Genomic DNA, 20,145 nt, shown 5'->3' on the forward strand with positions numbered 1-20,145 from the left:
AATCAGTATACCCAGCAATATTATTTTAACAAGCTATATAGTATGCTCTTTGGTATAGGTCCGTCATCGTTATTCATAATATTATTGTGTTTACTTATTTCCACACTCTCATAGGCATCTAACACAACAACAGGCAACTAGATGCCTATGAGAGTGTGGAAATAAGTAAATACAGTAATATTATGAATAACGATGACGGACCTATACCAAATTGTATACTATATAGCTTATTAAAATAATATTGTTGGTTTAATGATTACTACATAAGGACACAAGCAAAAATAAATTTAGATAGGCAATATTGTAAAATTAATTTTTATATAGCTGAAAATTGTTTCATATACAGCTATAACATTTAAATATATATTGTAAAATAATAAAAATATTTAATCAAAATAAACGCCATTTGAATCAGTGCACTTCTGCCAAAGTATCACAAGTAGATTAATTCCGTCAGCAAAAACATTTTGTGCTCGAGATTCGATGAAGTCAACACATGACACTTTTTCCTGGTCCTGATTGGCGAAGGCTCTCCCGCTGAGAAAGTTATCGAAGTGCATGAAAAGATTGTAGTCGATTGGCAAGAGGTCTGAAGAGTATGGTAGGTGAGGCCGAACTTGGACGCTCAATTCGTTTAATTTAAAACAAATCGTAAATTTCAATTCACCAAGATAGTAGTTTTCACATTTACTAACCCTGGAGACATAACAAATATACATACATAGAAAAATGCACATTTTAAGTATAAAATATAATTAAGTTAGTGATGACTTGATGGTGTGATTTTGATTGACATATTTTAAATGCGATTATGTCAGTCTGATTGTTGACTATGTAGATTCTGATTGGGGCAACAAGGAAACTGATAGAAAAAGTACGACAGGATACTTGTTCAATGCATTTGATAATTGTACGATATCGTGGAATACTAGGAAACAAGTTACAGTTGCCGCTTCATTCACTGAAGCTGAACATATGGCTCTTTTCGAAGCAGTAAGAGGAACTATCTGGTTAAAATCACTCTAAGTGGTATTAATCTTATTTTTTTGAAACCAATTGTTATATTTGAGGATAATAACGGTTACATAAACTTGGCCAACAACCCGACTGATATCAAATATCACTTATCGACAGATCAGATTGAGCAAAAGACAATCATACTGAAATATATTCCGAGAGGTGAACAAGCTGATGCCTTCACCAAACCTTCACCAGGACCAAAGTTTGCAGAAATAAGAATGGCCATTGATTTACATTATTTCTCAAGAATTACTTCAATTCAATATTCAGAATTCAGAAATGAGATTGTTTGTGTCGACTGTGATGTTATGGGAGTATCTGAAACCTGGTTGCATTCTTGTATAGCGAATGATTCCGTACTTCTAAATCAGTTCAAATTTGTTCGTCAGGAACGGCCAACCAGGGGTAGGGGTGTAGGTTTGTATATCAGAAATAATATAAAATTCGATTTTTCATTTAGTGAATGCAAGGACTTTATAGAGTACATTTTTATCAAACTCATCATTGGAAAAGAATCAATAGTAGTTGGTAATGTTTACAGACCTCCAAATACTAGTGTCCAAATTTTCTTTGACCACATTGAAGATCTATTTTCAAACTTGATTTAAAATTTTAGCAACATTATATGTGTTGGCGATGTCAACATCAATATGCCTGACTTAAATTCTTCAGTTACTCAAGATTTCAGTTCAATTATTGAAACCTTCAATTTCTCACAACTAATTGATGAACCCAGACGAATAACGAACACTTCTGTATCTCTTATTGATTTGGTGATAACCACGTTTACTTCTGAAGAATGTGAGTTAGCTGTAGAAACCAGTCAAATATCAGATCACATGCGATTAAGTTGCAGATTCAAAGTCAATTTTGAGAATATAAATATTAGTGAAAAAATCACATACAGGGCTCTAAATCACATAAATACTGAACTTCTTCAATATGAACTAGAAGCTTTACCTTGGCAAAATATTCTTGTAACGGATGATTTGGATGAGAAGGTTGAGTTACTCAATCAAAACATAAGAGGATTAATTGACCTCCATGCATCTAAAACTACTGTTGCGCTACTAATTTGTGGTATTACAAAAGTCAGTCGTATATCAATTACTGATAAACTAAAAGAGCCTAAATGGCTAAATTTGTATAACAGGCGACGTCATCATATAGCTTGCCAGTTTCATCATATATTCAAATCAAAGACTCCACCTTATCTACATGAAAAACTCTTTTATAGAACGGAGATCCATAATTTGAATATTCGTAAACAAACCATTCTTACTATACTATCACACTGTAAAGAAATATACGAAACGGTCCTTCTCCTACAATATGGCAGTCTGCATGAATAATTTGCATAAACTGGATGGATCATACCTACAACTATCGCAGTTGGTTTTCAAATCCAAATTCAAAAACTACCTACTAAGTACTCAGTGAAGTTCTCAAAAATTGTTCTGCTCTCTCTCTCTCTAACCCTTATCTTCTTATGCTTTCCTTTTCCCTCCTTCTCTTCATTTACTTATCTTTACTCATGTAATGTATTGCTATCTGTTAAAACTGTAAATATCTCTTTGGTATTGGTGGAAGAACAGAAACGGTTTTCAACTGTTATCTGAACCAATAAGTCCAGCCATTTATACATCAGAGTATCATTTAATAGCACCACCACTACTGTATATTCTTCTGTGTTTTCTTTGATGGGTAATAAATGTATTATTATTATTATTATTAATATAACTATATAATGGAAACGTTGCGAATATGAATCATATCTGTACTCGAATTACTAGGCATTATGATATACATCAGTCAGTTGATTCTGAGCATTCATCAAGATAGCGTAAATAATTGAGAATGAGTGAGTCTACCTAAACTGGTCGTTTTAATTTGGTGCCCTATCCTAATACTAACAACCGATACGTCGTGGAGTAACTTGGCTTAAAATCTTTTCGTTTTCATTTATATTCCATATTAATTGTTGATTTTTTTTTGATTATTTATATTTTATTGTAATTTCATTTCAGAGTTTCCTGCTTGATATAATCGTTATTTTCAGCTAATCATTTCAAATATCAATTTTATTTGTTCATTCAGGGATTTTAGACAATGGAAGTCCAAAATAATGAAATTCAACATGAAACATTGTCAACCACGTTCAAACAAAAATATTGACTATTGCACTGTCTTGCGGCAACACCAGAACAACCCCACTTGGTCTACAACAATTTCTGAAACAAAAGCACATCCCAGCATCACCGGAGGGAAGGGTGTTTGTGCTCACCAACTGTTTGTATTCCAAAGTATATATATTTTTGAATTAGGGTTTTTGAAATAGCATCGTCAAACCACTCCTTCAGTCGATTGTAAAGAACGATATAAAAAGACAATTTTGATTCTGTTTTTAACTTAGAATTTTGGCGAAATTTATTGTCACAACTTCAGACCACCTATTTCAGAAAAACTTTCAAACTGTTATTTCTGTTGAAAACTCAAATGAAAAAATCATTGGAATAATTTTGGTAACAAAAAAAAATAAAACGAAACACTTAAATCACTGATCATTCAAAAGAGAAAGAATCATTTTTTTAACAGGGCTATGAAAGAGTCTAGAAGTGACCAGAATTATTATCAATTCAGAAAGATTGGAATTCAACTTAGGCTCAATAATAAAGCTAGCAGATCCCAAAGTTGAAAAAAAGAGAAGTGGAAGTGAACATATGGAGTTGTTTCCGAACTTTGTCTGCAGGTGTTTTTTATCCTCATAAGGATTATTTTCACAACGGTTCGCCACAGTCTCATTTGTCTAGAGTCTATTTTTAAAACTCGACATCATCAGAAGAAGATGGCAAGATGAAATATTTCTCTAATGTAAACCAGTCCATTCTTCATATTCTATATCGAAACTGATTAAACTAGAGAATAGCTGTCCAACTGTTCAGAAAAATTCGTAGAAATCATCAGAGGTTTTACTGAATTATTTAGATCAAATAACATGATGTTACAAGTATTAAGTATTACATTCATGAAAAGCCAACTATGAAAATCTACTCCAACATTCAGTTTCAAACTCCACAAATTAGAAACGAAATGTGCTGATGAAAATTCAACCCATGGAGTAGTTATTTATAGAAGGCAGAATAGAGCTTTTCCAATCTGCTAATTTCCTGATTAATATTTACATAGTGAGAAGGGCGTGTCAGACAACTACTTCGATCGTACATTTTCAAATTAGTTCGACATAGTCATGTAGAATTGTTTTCGTGATGACTCGTTTTACGACAGGATTGTGTTAATCAGTGAACCGCGAAACTTACTGTTGTAGTCATTAGATATAACTTGTGAACTCACATTGAATTTACAAAGGGTAGGTACAACTTAGAAGTAAGACTGGTTATTATCAACCCCTAATAATTTTCAGTCATTTGTTGATTAACAAGTCACTCATATCATGAATATCTATAGTGAAATAACTGTAATTATCGAGGATGCAGTAAATGCATGCAACGGTGGTTCAATTATTTTATTGTGATATATCTTATATGTTTATAATTGAGTTATGCGTAGAGAGTAACGAGATTTTCAAACGAATACGTTTTTGAAAATCAACTCTATGTATTATAATTTGTCGAACTTTCCTCTCTTGTCATTCGAGACTTCTTCGCAACCCTAAAATCAAAATACAATAGAGAAAAGCTTGAAAATTGATGGTGTTCATAAGTTAAATAACCCCAAAATACTTTTGAAATCATAATTATGAGAAAAAATTCACAAGATTCAGACACTGATGTTACAATTGAAAACTTTGGAATATCTAACATTGGTAATATCACGTTCAAAGCTAACTGTAACGACAATAATGACATTTTTGGCTACTTCTCCATCTTTATGAAAAAAATTGAAAACTTTCGAAACTAGGAAAAAAGCCATCAATTTTGAAATAATTCAATAAAAATTGGATTACATGGAGGGAAGAGTAGTTGTTTCAGATGGGATTTTTGTTCCAGTATGTATCTGAAAGAAATCCATTATTGCTTCCTTCCTTTTTCTGTAAGTTTCACATATTTTTTGTATGGAGACGGAAAAGTAGGAACTGTAGAAAACTAAAACCTTTCTTTTACAGAAATTTATCTCTCCTAAAAATATACCTCTTTCAATTTGAGACGTTAATAATGAAAAGGATATCTATCCCAAATTGATCTAATGAATTATTCATACAACATCTAACTGATTTTAAAATTGACATATCATTGAAATTGGCCTTTATTTTATGAATAACTATAGATATCACTCAAATTTTCGATATTTGTTTTCTTATTCATACTCTTTCGGTTTTTATTCATATGGATTACTTTATGAAGCAAGAGCCGAATCGATCCCTCTACGAAACCCTTCATCACTTGGAAGAATCGATTACAGCTTTAGTAATGTTTCTGATACAGATTCTGTGAAACATGTTCTTCCTTACAAATCAGTAGACAGTTGCCCTAAAAATTTTGAGAAGAAAATTGGAGTAGATAATTTAGAAAACATTTGCTACATAAATAGCATTTTACAAGAGTTGTTCATGACGAAGGATTTCAAAAACGAGGTTTTAACGATGAAAGAGAACGAAAGTGTTTCCTACTTATTCACCAAACTCAAATAATTGTTCACGCAGTTGCAGTTTCGAAAGAATGTATCATCTTTTCCACCAACCTATTTCCTGGATTCTTTGAAGTCCACTAGATACTCGTTAGGACAACAAGAGGATTGCTCCGAATTCTTGGGGTTCTTGTTAAATATGAATAGGTACTCTTCGTGAGTAAAAAAATAGCAGAATCAATACTCCTAACCGCTCTGGATTGAATAATTCCGTACAGTCTATCACGTCTTGTGTTTGTAGATCTTTTGCTGGAAAAATCCTCACTTGTTCAATGTGTAGTAAATGTTCAAGAGGAAGCAAAAACGTATGTGATTTTCTGAAACTTCAACTAGCGTTTTCTAATATGAATAATAACCAGTCCGTGCAAAGCTTATTGTGTCAAATCATCTGACAATGGAACTTTTAACGGGCGATGATCAACTGTATTGCCTACTGACTATTATAAGAAAATAAGTATATCTCAGGCACCAGTCAATCTAATAATGACACTGATGATCTTCAAACATGGATCAATCTCTGACGAATGCACCATCGAAATAGATGAACACTTCAATCTAACAGATCACTATTATAATCTTCATGCAGTCATGATTCTGGTGTTAAATCTGGTCATTATTACGCATTGGCCTAAGACGAAACGGACTGGTTTAACTTAGGCGATAGTAGTGTAACGAAGTGTTCTGGTGATGTTTTGAATTTATTGGAGCCTCTGGAGACACCCTACATTTTTTTTTATGACAAGAGGACTTTGGTAGATCAAGATCTTCAGATAACGTGGTGATGCAGATATTTCCGGGTTTTCCTGCAGCTGAAAAAGCAAATGCGACACTGGAATCAATGAAGTCGCAAACGCCCATTAATTTTTGTAGTTTTATAATCTCATGAATTGTATTACTTTCTTCTTCAATATGAATAAAAAGTATTTTAGAGATATTTCTTTCTGAATTCGAAAATTTAGAGTAGTCTAATTTCATATTATGTCCTGAATGCTATGTTATAGCACAGAAAATTTCGTTTGATCATAATATATTACTTTTATGTGAAGTTATTCTACTCGAGAATGTTCTATAAGTTGTTCCGATATAATTCAAACCACAATTATTGTAAGACGTGCTGTAGAAAACATCAACATTTCATCAAAAATTGAAGAAAATAAATTTGATTCTCTACTCAAGAAATAGATTCGAGCAACTAGTCAATTCTTCTCTGAAGCAAAAATTTACGAAAAATTTACAGACGGAAAATTATTTTCCAGAAATATTACTCAACAAAATTATTTTCGCTACAAATTGAAACACATAAAATACAAATAAATTGAAGGGGGCATATTTTTAGGAGAGATTAATTTTTTGAAAAAAAGATTAAAGTGGAATCTACTCATGGTAATGGCATTCATTTTCTTATATGATTTAATCTTAGCCAAAAAAAACTTGTTCAAACTGAAACGGTAAAAGTTTAAAGAAAAATTATATAGGCAGAATAGCTGAAGCGAAAAGAACTTATTATCAAAATAATCTTGAGAATAAAATTTTTCAACAAAAATATATTTGGAAAACAGTCAGAGAAAAAACAGGTTTAACGAGAATTACCTCGATAAATGAGATTGAAGTTCAAGGAAATATTACTAACAATAAGCAGAATATTTGCTGAATTTTTTTCATCTGCAGCAAAAAATGCCGTAATCTCGCATTTAGCAGCATTTATTTTAATAACTTTACTTCTATGAACATTGATTATACATTCAGATTTCATTAACATGAGTATTGAATATGGAAAATTTCCTAGGGAATTAAGGGTTGGTATTATCATTCCATTATATAAAAAAGGCAGAAGAACATTGTTAGAAAATTTTAAGCCGATTACTGTACCAACTGCCATATGTAAGATTTTTGAGAGATGCATACATACCAGGATGCTTGGTTTTCTTGATAAACATAATGTTATAAGCAGGCATCAACATGGATTTCGCCCTGGAAGATCGACGGACAGTGTCTCGGTGGCTTTTCTCGATTACGTCCATACTGCATTGGATCGCGGAAGGTTTGTTGGGGTACTCTTCTTTGACCTTTCTAAGGCATTTGATTCTATCAATATCAATGTTGCTCTGGGCAAATTATCTGGACTGGGATTTCGGAGCATTTTTTTGTCGTGGCTCGCATCTTATCTTGAGTATCGGAAAATTTGCGTTAAAGTGGATGATTGTAGATCTCAACTTTTTGATGTTGATTTAGGGGTTTCTCAAGGATCAGTATTAGGTCCTTTGATTTTTCTTCTGTACTTCAATGATTTACCAAATTATTTGAGCAATGAACACTTTTTTTTGTATGCAGATGATATGACAATCGCCACTGATACTGAAACCCCAGAAGAACTTGTGCAGAAAATGAATAATTTGTCAAAAGAATTTACTGATTTGTGTAGTACAAAAATCTCAAATGACTATTTTGTTCGCGTAAACAACAAAAATATATATTTTTCGGATTCAATAAAATTTCTGGGCACATATTTAGATGTAAATTTGAAGTGGAATACACATGTTGATCAGGTGTGTAAGAGGCTCAATAGTAGTTATTATGCAATTTTGCAACTGAAAAATATATTCACACTAGAGCAATTTATAAATGTGTACTATGCTCTCTTATATTCACATATTTCTTATAATATTATCCTTTAGGGAAGTATGGCCAATGCTCGCTGAGTTTTCATCAGTCAAAAAAGACTAATTCGTCTACTCTTTGGCTTAGATCACCGAATGACTTGTAAGAATCATTTTAAAAAGTTCAAATTACTAACGGTACCATCGATCTACATTTATAAAACTGTAACATATGTTAAATTCAACATAAAGAGCTTCTCAAAAAATTCTGACTCTCATGGCCATGCTAGGAGGCATGGTGACTTATTTAGAAGTATAAAGCACGGTACATCACTTTATGAAAGCAGTCCTAAATATAATGGAATATGATTTTTCAATCATCTCCCAAGTGATATCAAAACCGAAACAAATATTAATAAATTCAAAACAAGATTGAAAAAATATTAAGTGGAGTCCTGCTTTTATGACATTAGTGAATATTTTGCTGATTCATAGTTTTTTTGATTTGTTGTTTGCTTGTTTGTATGGACGATATGTTTGAAGTAATATAGTTATGTGTACCTATATATGTGTGAGTATATACATCTTATGACTTGTCCTATATCATGTGAATGATCTTGAAGGATGAATAAAGATTATTATTATTATTATTTTTTTTACCGTAGTGTGCGCTGGTCAGGCCCTATCTCCCCGAAGCCCCGATACATTCGGGAGGGCGCGCCAGCATAATCAACCAATGACCACTCCCCACACCGTGGGGTAAGTGATCATTGAGTCCAAGAATCATGTGCCCTGAGCAAACGCAGTGAGCCAAGAATGACAGCCTTCTGCATCTGTGCGGCTAAGATTTCTGCCTTAGTGAGGCAAGCCGGTATGATTTTTAGATTCGAGAGTAGAGAAGACATCATTCCACCAAGGACTCCAACAATCAGAACGACAGAGTGATCTGGATAGAGTCTGCGGAGTTCGAAGAGAAAATCTCGATATTTTATCCGTTTTTCCTCCTCTTTTCTGACGATATTCGTCTCGCCAGGAGCTGAAAACTCCACGACAAATATCGTTTTGGTCTGGTGGTCGAGAAGGACTACATCAGGCTTATTAGCTTGTATGAGCCTGAGGGTGGGGAACGAATAGTTCCAATAAATTCGGCACTTCTCGTTCCCCACAACGGATTCAATATCCCCCGGAGCGTAGGGCAACACCGGTGTCTCGTCAATACCGTAAGAGTGCCGTAGATGGTAATATAGCACTCTTAGGGCCGCGTTATGTCGATGGATATAGGCCGAGACCGCATATGCTGGACATGCTGATAGCAAGTGCATTAGGGTCTCGGGCGCCTCGCGGCAGGCCCTGCACCTTGTGTCAGGAACCTCTATACCCATCACGCGACTGCGGTAGACTAAGGTGTTGAAGACACCATCCTGGCAAGCCATGATGAACCCCTCAGTTTCCGACGTCAGCCCACTCGATTATTATTATTATTATATCTTCAAGAGGTAATAATTTTTGGGAAAGAAATTATTTGGCTTTCTAGTTTTCCATCTTCATACAAAAAAATGTGAAAAGAAAGGAAGGAAGAAAGTAATTAATTTCAAAATGAATATATTACAAAGATATGTAAATCATGTGAAAAAGAACCTATCAAACACAAATTGGAAGAAAAAGCCCTCTCGAAACATCTAATTTTATATGAGCAATGAATTATATCGGGTCTTTCATTGGCTTGTTGGCATACACCTGCGACTTGAGACAACCCCTCAAGAAAAAGTCTAATGGGGTCAAATTGCACGATCTCGGTGGCCAATTCACATCATCTCCACATGGGATGACCATGCCCTCAAATCACTCGTGCAAAATATCCAATGTGACATGAGCTGTGTGGCACGTAGCGTCGTCTTGCTGAAATTACATGTCCAGATTATCCAATTCAGGCCAAAAAAAAGTTGGTAATCATCGACCTACAATGATGGCCTGGCAAACGTCGTTCTCAAAGAAATATGGACCGATGACGCCGCCAGCTCAAAATCCACACCAAATAGTGACTTTTTCGGTATGTAATGGACGCTCTTGGATCTCATGTGGATTGGTATCGTCTCAAATTCAACATCAATCAATCAATCAATCAAACTGTACTTTATTGTCCAAGAATAATTATTCTTATTGACAAAGTGAATAAATAACAATGAAGTGGATATCCACTGTGTCCAATACATATGAGACAAAAAATATGAAAATATAAAATGTAAAGATGAATAATTATTTATATACACATATATATACACACACATATACATACACATACACATATATATACACACATATGTATAAATAAAATGTCCATATAGATAAGCACAACCATGACAAATAGAATGATGACATTCACTCACATATATTCGAAACTAATTACAAAACAATATCTAGACATGAAGTTGATACCTATATCTTTATGCAAATATAAATGATTAAAAATGGTCATTGTAATATTCATGCAGGTCATAATACGCTTTTGAAATGAGAAATACTTTTGGTCAGTCGGTAGCCAAGCGGTTCGGCGTGGGTGCTTTGTTCACTCACTCGAATTGACTGCCGTGTTGGTCGGTGGTTCAATCCCTAGTCTGAACGATCGATCTTCACTTGCTACCGTCCAACCCGTGTTAGGAATCACACGTTAAAAGGTAAGACCTCGTTAATCCTTAGCTCGCACAAGTTTCGACTTCTGAGGGTTGTCGTTCGTAGGGGTGCGACAGCTGGTTAACGGAAAAACAGATTTTAAACAGATAAACAGATCTCCTTCCTGTATTTTTTTTTATTTCCGATTGCTTTAAAATGTTCAGGCAAATGATTGTACATTTTTTTGCTTTCGTATATTATTGAATTTTTAATTTGAGTCGACCTAGGTATTGGCAGGGAGATATGGCAGTTATTTCTGGTGTGCCTGGGATTTAATGGGTTATCATTCGATAAATGTCGGTTGTGAATCAAGCATACAGTCTCCATAATGAAAAGGCATGTAAGTGTAAGAATTTGATGCTTGATGAATAGTGGTCTACAGTGATCCCTTGCTTTGGCCTTGTACAAATAACGGATTGCTCTCTTTTGTAGAATGAACACAGAATTCCATAAGGTTTTTCTACAAAAACCCCAAAAGGGTAGTCCGTATCTAATATGGGATTCTATGAGTGAAAAATATGTGTTTCTGCCAATAGCTGTACCAAGCTCGTTTGTCACTACTCTAATAGCATGCCCGATGCTAGTCTTTTTTTCAAGGACGTTATATGTTCCACAAACCCTAACTTTCTGTCAATGTGTATACCCAGGAATTTAGTTAACAATTATGTTAACGTACTCATTCATCTAGAAATAGCCCTCATCGCTGAAGATGATTTTTCGATAAAAATTATGGTTAGTTGCCAATCGCTCCAGCCGACTATTTTTCAGGTGATGAATGGTCCTTCACGGTAATTAACTAAATTGTTGTTATACATGAATAAATTTGAGTGGCAACTGCAATGAAACGAGATGCTTCACACATTATATTCATATCTATACAGGGTGTTTCAAATTCGATCCTCATCATTGGGATCTCGGAAACTATGAGAGATACGAAGATGGTTAAATTAAGGCAAAGTTGCGCATTTACCTGACCAACAACAATTTCGGAAAACGGTTTTTATTTTTTTCTGGCTTTATTTTTCGAAGGATTCGAATTGCACTTCTACATTGCCACTTTTTCCTTGCTACATAATGGTGTTTGCAGATTTGTTATCCGACGTTTCGTCTTCCGGCCACCATCATCCACTTTATTTTTTCTCATAGACGCTACTTTGGATTCTTTCTGTTTTCAATAGAACCAAATTTTACCTTTTCAAAAATGTATCATAAGTTATCATTCTTTTTCGAAAAATTGGAGATATTGAAAAAAAATAATCCTTATCATAATATGTTTTGACTTTGATGTTTCCGAATTTGACTTTCAATTTGTTACAATCATTGACATTTTGTTACTCTACAAGTCATTGAGTTTTTGGCGAAAAATGGCTTTCACGAATGAAGAAAAAAGAGATATGATACAAATGTATTACAAATACGATAAAAACAGTGTTGGGACTTCGGAAATGTATTCAAACTTGTATCCCGAAAGACGACGACCACATCGAACTATGTTCAAGTTATTGGATCAAAATCTCACTGAATTTGGTTCATTTGAAAAGCCGAGGAAAAAATACGGAGACAGAATGGACCAGAAAACTAAAGAAAATTTGATAAATGAGGTATATATGAGGTAAGTTAGACATTATATCCTTTCCATAAAAAATTAATAATTTGCAGATAAACATGAATCCGGGGAAATCTACACGTCAAATTTCCTCCGAAATGAATATTTGTCATAAAAGTGCTTGGAGACATCTCAAAAAAAGCGGTTTAAAATGTTACGAAATGGACATATCTCAAAAACTGCATCCAGGTGATCCCGAAAGGCGATTAGAAATTTGTAATTGGCTAATGAGAATACCAGATTTTCCTGTTTTCCTGGAAAATGTAATTTGGACAGACGAAAGTACTTTTAAGAATTGTGGAATATTCAACCGAAATAACGAACACATTTGGAGCATAAACATCTCCAGGCAGTTCCTAGAAATTCGACCTCAAGTGCGATTTAGTATTAACGTGTCGGCAAGAATTTACCAAGATGGAATTTTGGGTCCTCATATATTTGACGGAATTTGGAATGGAGAAACCTATCACCAGTTGTCGATTTTCGAAGACTATTTGGATGATCTAGTTTTGGCTTACCATAACAGCATCTGATTTCAACATGATAGTGCTCCACCCCACACTACCAGACGAGTATCTAATTACATGACTGAAAGGTTTGGTGATAAATGGACAGGGAATAATGGTCCGGTGATGTGGCCAGCAAGGTCTCCAGACTCAAGTGTTATGGATACATTCTCATGGGGTACACTGAAAAATAGCGCTAACGGTCAGAAGGAATATCAAAATATTGAGGACCTTCAACACAGCATTGTTAGAGATTTCGGAAGATTGAGGAGGAGGGAAATTAATCCTGCATTGAATTATATTCGAAGAAGAGCACAATTGTGTTATCATGAACAATGCCAACATTTTGAGCATATGCTGTGATTTACTTTTGTCTTTATTTTTGATAATCATTATTTGTTCAAAGTTCTATTTTCATTGAAAAGGACACAATGTCTAATTTACTTCATGCATACCTCATTTATCAAATTTTTATTGTTCATTTTGTCTCCGTATTTTTTCATTGGCTTTTCAAATGAACCGAACTCGGTGAGATTTTAATCCAATAACTTGAATCTTTCGGAAAACAAGTTTAAATACGTGTCCGATGTCTATCGTATTTGTAATAAATTTGTGTCATATCTTTATTCTTCATTCGTGAAAGCCATTTTTCGCCAGAAATTCAATTACTTGTACGATAACAAAATGTCATTGAGTGTGACGAATTGAAAGTCAAATTTAGACTATTATGAAAAGACCAGTTTTTTTTCAATATCTCCAATGAAAATATCTCCATTGAAAAGGTAAAATCTGGTTCTATTCAAAACATAAGTAATCCAATGTAGCGTCCATAAAAAAAATAAAGTTGATGATGGTGGCCGGAAAACGAAACGTCTGATAGCAAATATGAAAACACCATTAAGTAGCAGGGAAAAAGTGGCTTTGTGCGAATGCAGTTTATTTTCGAATCTTTCGAAAAATAAAGCCTGAAAAAAATTAAAACCGTTTTCCGAAATTTCTGTTTTTTCCAGATATCTCCGGATATACTCGGAATTTCAGAACTTTCTCAATGGCATATTGTTAATCAGGTGAATGCGCAACTTTGGCCCAATTTAATCATCTTTATATCTCTCATAGTTTCCGAGATCCCAATGGTGAGTATCGAATATGAAACACCCTGTATACACGATAATGTTTTCAACCAAAACATCTCCTAGAACTCCTTACGCAACTATTTGATATGTTTGAATGGTAAAATGAAATCAACGTATTCAGATACAAATGCAGAAAAATACAAGTTTCTTGTAAAATGCATATATTTCAGAATATTTCCGTTTTTTGAAAAACATATAGATCCACGTATTCAATTGTGTTAGATACAGTGCCTCCAATGAAATATCGCGAAAAATTCATACAAATGGTGTATATTTTCACTGACATTCAATGTACTCATATTGCCTAGAAATGTTTCTCCAGGCTGAAATAATTGAACTATTGGCTTACTGTGCGTGGCTAAACGAATTTCATTGGAAATGACTTCTTGGAATGTTGTCAAATGGCAACCATTTGGGATCTCGATTAGGTAAGAACCAATCAGTTTGGTCATTTCTTTTTGTTTGTGGCATTTCATTTTAATGGTTTCTTGATTTGGTAGGAGACCAATCCATTGGTTGGATTCTTCGAGACGTTTGAACATTGATTAGGTTAGGTGGATATCGAGTTGCTGGCAGCTGGATGGATCCATGATGTCTATAATCTGGATTTCACAAGGGTTGATGTCTTTTGCTTCAAATAGGTCAGCTTGTTCACAGATGTATAACTGTATGCAAGCGTCGTTCATTAATGCGTGGTACAATTCATTTTTTTAGTAAATATTTATTTCGCGGTATAATTGCCTTAAACTGACCCCCTATATGAATAGGAGTTGAATGAAGGTGGTCAAAGTTTAGTTCAGAGAAAAAGGTTATTAGCACATGGAGAATATAGCCCTTACACTCTCGAGAGTTTGTGAAAAGAACTAATTCAACTAGCAGATGTGACTCAAAAAGACATCCAAAACCTGATTTTTTTTCAGAATTTCTCAGGATCTATTCATGTAAATTTCAGAACCCTCACAATTGTATTTCCTGGGAGTGAAATACAAATTCAACTCTGACAGAAAAAAAAAAGAAGAATGGAAAAATCAGTATTTATTTGCATTTGTTATATAAAATCAAAAAACAATTTTGCTTATTGTTAAGGCAACGGTATACATTGCACTTTTGACATCGCATCCTTGAACGGCTATCACAACTCTCTAGTCTGCATGTCCGAGGTGCTTTCAGAGAGTCGTTGATAGGCCAGTGGTCGAAACCATCGAACCGTTTGTCATTTGTTGGCATAGGAGCTGGTTTATTTGCCGATGCAGTTTGTTCCTGGGAATTCTCATCAATATTTTTCACCGCTGATCGCTTTCTTATCCCACACAACAAATATTCAGCAATATTTAATCTGAAAGTGAGAAGGTCCATTACTTCCTTTGTATTTTTTCACTTGCTTCCGCAATCTGTCCTGTATTCCATCTAGCTATTGACTATAGAAAGATCAAATAAATGCAATATGGTTTTTAGTGTCCATTTGCGTGTTTTGAAAAATGTGCGATAACATTCTATCATTTGATCACACAAATCAAATTAACGCATTTTACTCTATTGTTGACGAATTAATTTGCAGGTAGTGGTTCCACTAGTTGATTACCGAAAAATAATTTAGGATAATCATCATTTAACAAACAAAGTCCACATCGGTTTAAAAAACTCTAGCTATATAAACAGCTAACCCTTGTCTTTAGATTCAGTATCAATTTGCTTCTCCTGAAGATGCTAACCTTGTTAGCGAAATGCGCGTCGAGTGCAAAAATATCAGTTTGGGTAATTGATCTCTAGAAAAAGTTTTCAAAAATCGGTTTGCAAAACCACTCATCACCTCACCTAACCCCACGAACGCACGGCACTGATAAATAAATATTGTGAAACGGACAAAAAATTAGTATTCAGCCAGTCCAGCTAGCCGAGACTTTATTCCTCAACTACATTTGATAGCACGTTTACGTGCTACGTTTATCTGGGCGACTACGACAAGAAATGTTCATGACTGTACTCTTATTGTTATTGCCGTTCCAATTGGGAATGGATAGACTATAACAGCTTTAATAATTGATCCTAAGCCCCTTTTAATTCTGTGTGGATCTGGTAGTATTTCAATAAGCTTTTTTCCAGCATTTTCTTCTACAAATTTTGAAATTCTCAAATAGTTTGAGGTGTCTTTCAAATAATCTGCATTTTTTTAAATTAAATATTCTTGGTGGTATGATTTAATTTTTAATTTGTTAATTTCAGTTGTTATCGAATTTAAATTACAATAATGAATAATCGAATGATGAAATTCTCGTACTTTTGTTGAGCCAAGTTTTTCGGGAATCAAGCCTAGATTATTCTCAGGGTTTCGAAGTGTTATTGCCTCTTGGGTCGCGAGAACTCCGGGTAATCTGAAACGATAAACACATCTTTAGTAAACTCTTCGAAGTGGGCGTTTGACATTGTCCATGTGAATATTTGCTTGATGTGCAGTAGATAAAACTTTTCTGTCTTTATTAACTGTTTTTGTTCACAGATTTCTGGGGATTCTCTATTTTTTTCAGTTTGGAAATTGTTTTTTGTTTCTTTAAAATAAGATCAGAATTCATTTTTGAATAAAATAGTTTCGCACGTTATTTGTGTTGTTCGACGTAGTTATTTAGAAGTATTTGGTTCAATTTCATGTCATGGAGTGATTGTAAGCTGGAATTGCATAATTCATTTTCATTGTAAAAATCTATTTGTATTGAGAAGGAAATGCTCGGAAATGATGAAATGAAATCATTTCCGTTCCGTTATCTAAAATTATTTGTTTAGGAATGCCATGGCGTGAAAAGAAGTTAATGAAATTATTTGAAACTTCAGTACCTGCGACAGCGTCGAAAAGGTATGTTTGTGCATATTTTGAGAAGCTGTCAATTATTGTAAGGAATTTCGATTTTCCAAAGGTGGAAATATCTATGTGAACAATTTCGAAAGAACCTACCGCTGGTGGGACTGACATTCATCTGTTTCTATCATATTTACATTGTTGACACAACTCGCATAAATGTTTGAATCGAGTTTTTCATATACGGCCAGTAATATTTTTCTTTTATTCTTCGAAGTGTTTCATCGATGCCTCTGTGATTTGATTTTCCTTCATGATAATTTCTGATTGCGTTTTCTTCATCCGGTTTTTGCGTGACATCTAAGAGTTTCCCATTACATTTTTTGAATTCAAGTGAAGTACGTCTGAAATAAATTTTTAAAATCAATGAGAAAGGCTCATATAAATTAGGATCTTCGGAAAATAAGTGGTATTGATTATCTGGTACAATATATTCTTTAATAAATTTGATAGTTTCTTGTTCCAAATTATTTTCAGAAAGTCGAATAATAATTCTTTTCTTCTTCTCAAATAATATTGTGATCTTTAGTTTAGCTGGGGAGTGCAAAACTGATGAGATCGCGATTTGGTTTTGACCATAATTAAAAGCGTAGTTTACTATTTGGATATTAACGATTGGGTTTACGTCTGCGTTGAAATAAACAGTATAATAATCGGTTTGTTCGATTTCCTGGGTATTTTCTAGGGTGGTTTCATTATCTGTCATTGTATTGTTTTCGCAAGTTTGTTCGATTTCGTAAGGGAATAGATAGTTTTTCGAATTGGTTTTCAGTGTGGGGTACCTCTACGTGCAAAGACTTGCATGTTTGGGAATGACGGGAGCAATGAGAACTACCACAACAGCTGCATTGGAGACACTCCAATCTACCTCCTTTACACCTTGTGATAATGGGGTAGGCCAGGATGGGCCAATTCAGACTGGAAAACACACCGAACTATAAAAGATCGGAGAGAACAGAAATTTCGGAACAAGTGGAGGAGCACATATTGTATATGTGCACGGACCACATGACACCGAAGTACACCTTTAACACAAACTTCACGGCCAAAATCATAAGCCGTGAAGAGTGGAAGACCATTAGTCATCCCGAAAACATGTTTGGAAAAAACAATTGGTATACAGATGGATCGAAGACCAAACATGGAACGGGAGCTGAAATATACCGAGCGGATAGAAATTTAAACTACAGTTATCCGCTAGGACTATACACATCCGTCTTCCAGGCGAAAGTGTATGCTATCTTGCAGTGTGCAAGGCTTATTAAATTAAGACCTCAAAGAAATGAGCGGATCAATATTTTTACAGACAGCAAGAGCGCACTAAGGGCTCTGACAAACCCGAAGGTGACATCAAAACTGGTCTGGGAATGCCATGAAGAACTGAATGAACTTGCAAACAGGAACAAATTAATTTTCTACTGGGTGCCAGGGCATTCAGGAATCACAGGTAATGATACAGCTGATGAATGCGATAGACGCGGATCATCAACTTCATATATAGGTCCTGAACCAGCTCTGGGGGTACCAAAATCATTGATACGAAACCAAATTAGGACATGGACCAATAAGAAGCACACAGAGTACTGGACAAAAGTACCTGGCAACAAACACAGTAGAACCTTCATTAGCAAACCGTCCGAGAAAAGAACCGAAGAACCACTTCAATATAGTAGGGATCGGCTCAGAATAATTACAGGGTTACTAACTGGTCATTGTCCGCTTAGAGGACACCTGAATAAAATGGGCCTGTACAACAGATTATGCAACGAAGGAATACAAACAGCTCCACACATCTTATGCGAATGTGAGGCACTGAATCACAGGAGGCAGGCAATATATGGACGTACGAAATTACGTCCAGAAAAATATGACGAACATCCAATACGAAACATGTACAAACTAGTACAGAGAACGAGAGTGATGGAATTGAGGGTTGAAAGAAACAGATGGGCTTGCTAGACGCTCGGACTCCTGGAGTATGTCATCCAGCTCTTCCCAAAAAGTTCTCGTTTCTTTGGTATGTACTTCAACACGTGACAAAGCGTCTGCGTTAGTGTTTGCCTGTTTTGTATATTATAGAGAAGATAAACTCTTCTAGTTTGATTTTCCATCTCAGTAGTTCAGAGTTGTGACCTTTTAGTAAAAATAACCATTGTAATGGTTTGTGTTCTATCATGACATTAAATTTACTTCCTTACAGATACGGCCTGAAATATTTTATGGCCCACAAAAAGGCTAATAACTCTTTTTCAATGGCGGAGTAATTCTGCTCCGAATCATTTAGGGTTGTGAAGGCGTATGCCACAGGTGAATCTTCACTTATAATTCCCTGCGATAAGACGGCACCTAGGGCTATATTAGAGGCGTCGGTTCTCATGTTAAAGGGTTTCGTGAAATCAGGGTATTGCAAAATAGGTTCGTTCATTAAGAGGTTTTGCATGATTCAAAACAGGAAACAAATTCATTGTTATGTTCAATTTAAGCACCTTCTTTTAAGCATTTTGTGAAAGGTTTTATGATTTTGCAAAATTTTTAATGAAACGACGATAATATCCCAACAAACCAAGAAAATCTTTTATCTGTTTGGTAGTTTTGGAAAGGGGAAAATTTTTTTATAGCTCCAATCTTGTCTGGGATTAGGTTTAACACCATCGGGAGTTATAATATGTCCTAAGTAGGCAACTTCCTTGTGTAGGAACTCAGATTTGTCAAGTTGTATTTTAAAATTAGCATCTCTGAGCCTTTGGAAAACACATCTCAGTCGTTTCAAGTGTTCTTGAAGAGAGGTGGAAAATTCAATTATATCGTCAAGATAGGCGAAACATTTTTCGTTCTGGATTCCTTGTAAAATATTATCTATTACCCTTTCTGAAGTTGCTGGAGCGTTCTTTGAACCTGAGAAATTCGTAATGACCATTTCCGTGTTGAACGCCGTTTTTTTGATGTTTTTTTCTTTCATCTCGATCTGATGAAAACCGCAGCCACTAATGTCGTGAAATATTGACATTTTGTCTTCCACCGACGTAAAAGGGTTCTCTTGCGGGGGCGTGTCCCAAGACTCCGCCCCCATCGACCGCATTTACCCTTCGCCGTAACGGCCAGCTGGCCTCCCAGACCT

At 34.9% G+C, this 20,145-nt stretch overlaps 1 protein-coding gene across 1 annotated transcript in view; it reads left to right on the top strand.

Moving 5' to 3' along the window:
- Positions 1 to 4,332: 4,332 nt before the first annotated feature.
- The window catches only part of TrpA1 (Transient receptor potential cation channel A1), a 130,484-nt gene continuing 114,671 nt past the window's right edge, over positions 4,333 to 20,145 (top strand). Inside the window, exon 1 of the mRNA XM_074179026.1 lies at positions 4,333 to 4,387. The gene's annotated coding sequence lies outside the window, so the exon portion shown is untranslated. The remainder of the gene's footprint in view (positions 4,388 to 20,145) is intronic.

This window comes from Leptinotarsa decemlineata, unplaced genomic scaffold (assembly GCF_025532065.1).
Source record: "Leptinotarsa decemlineata unplaced genomic scaffold, Ldec_3_MD MMD2_tig00004307_RagTag_RagTag, whole genome shotgun sequence".
In the NCBI taxonomy this organism is placed as follows: Eukaryota; Metazoa; Arthropoda; class Insecta; order Coleoptera; family Chrysomelidae; genus Leptinotarsa; species Leptinotarsa decemlineata.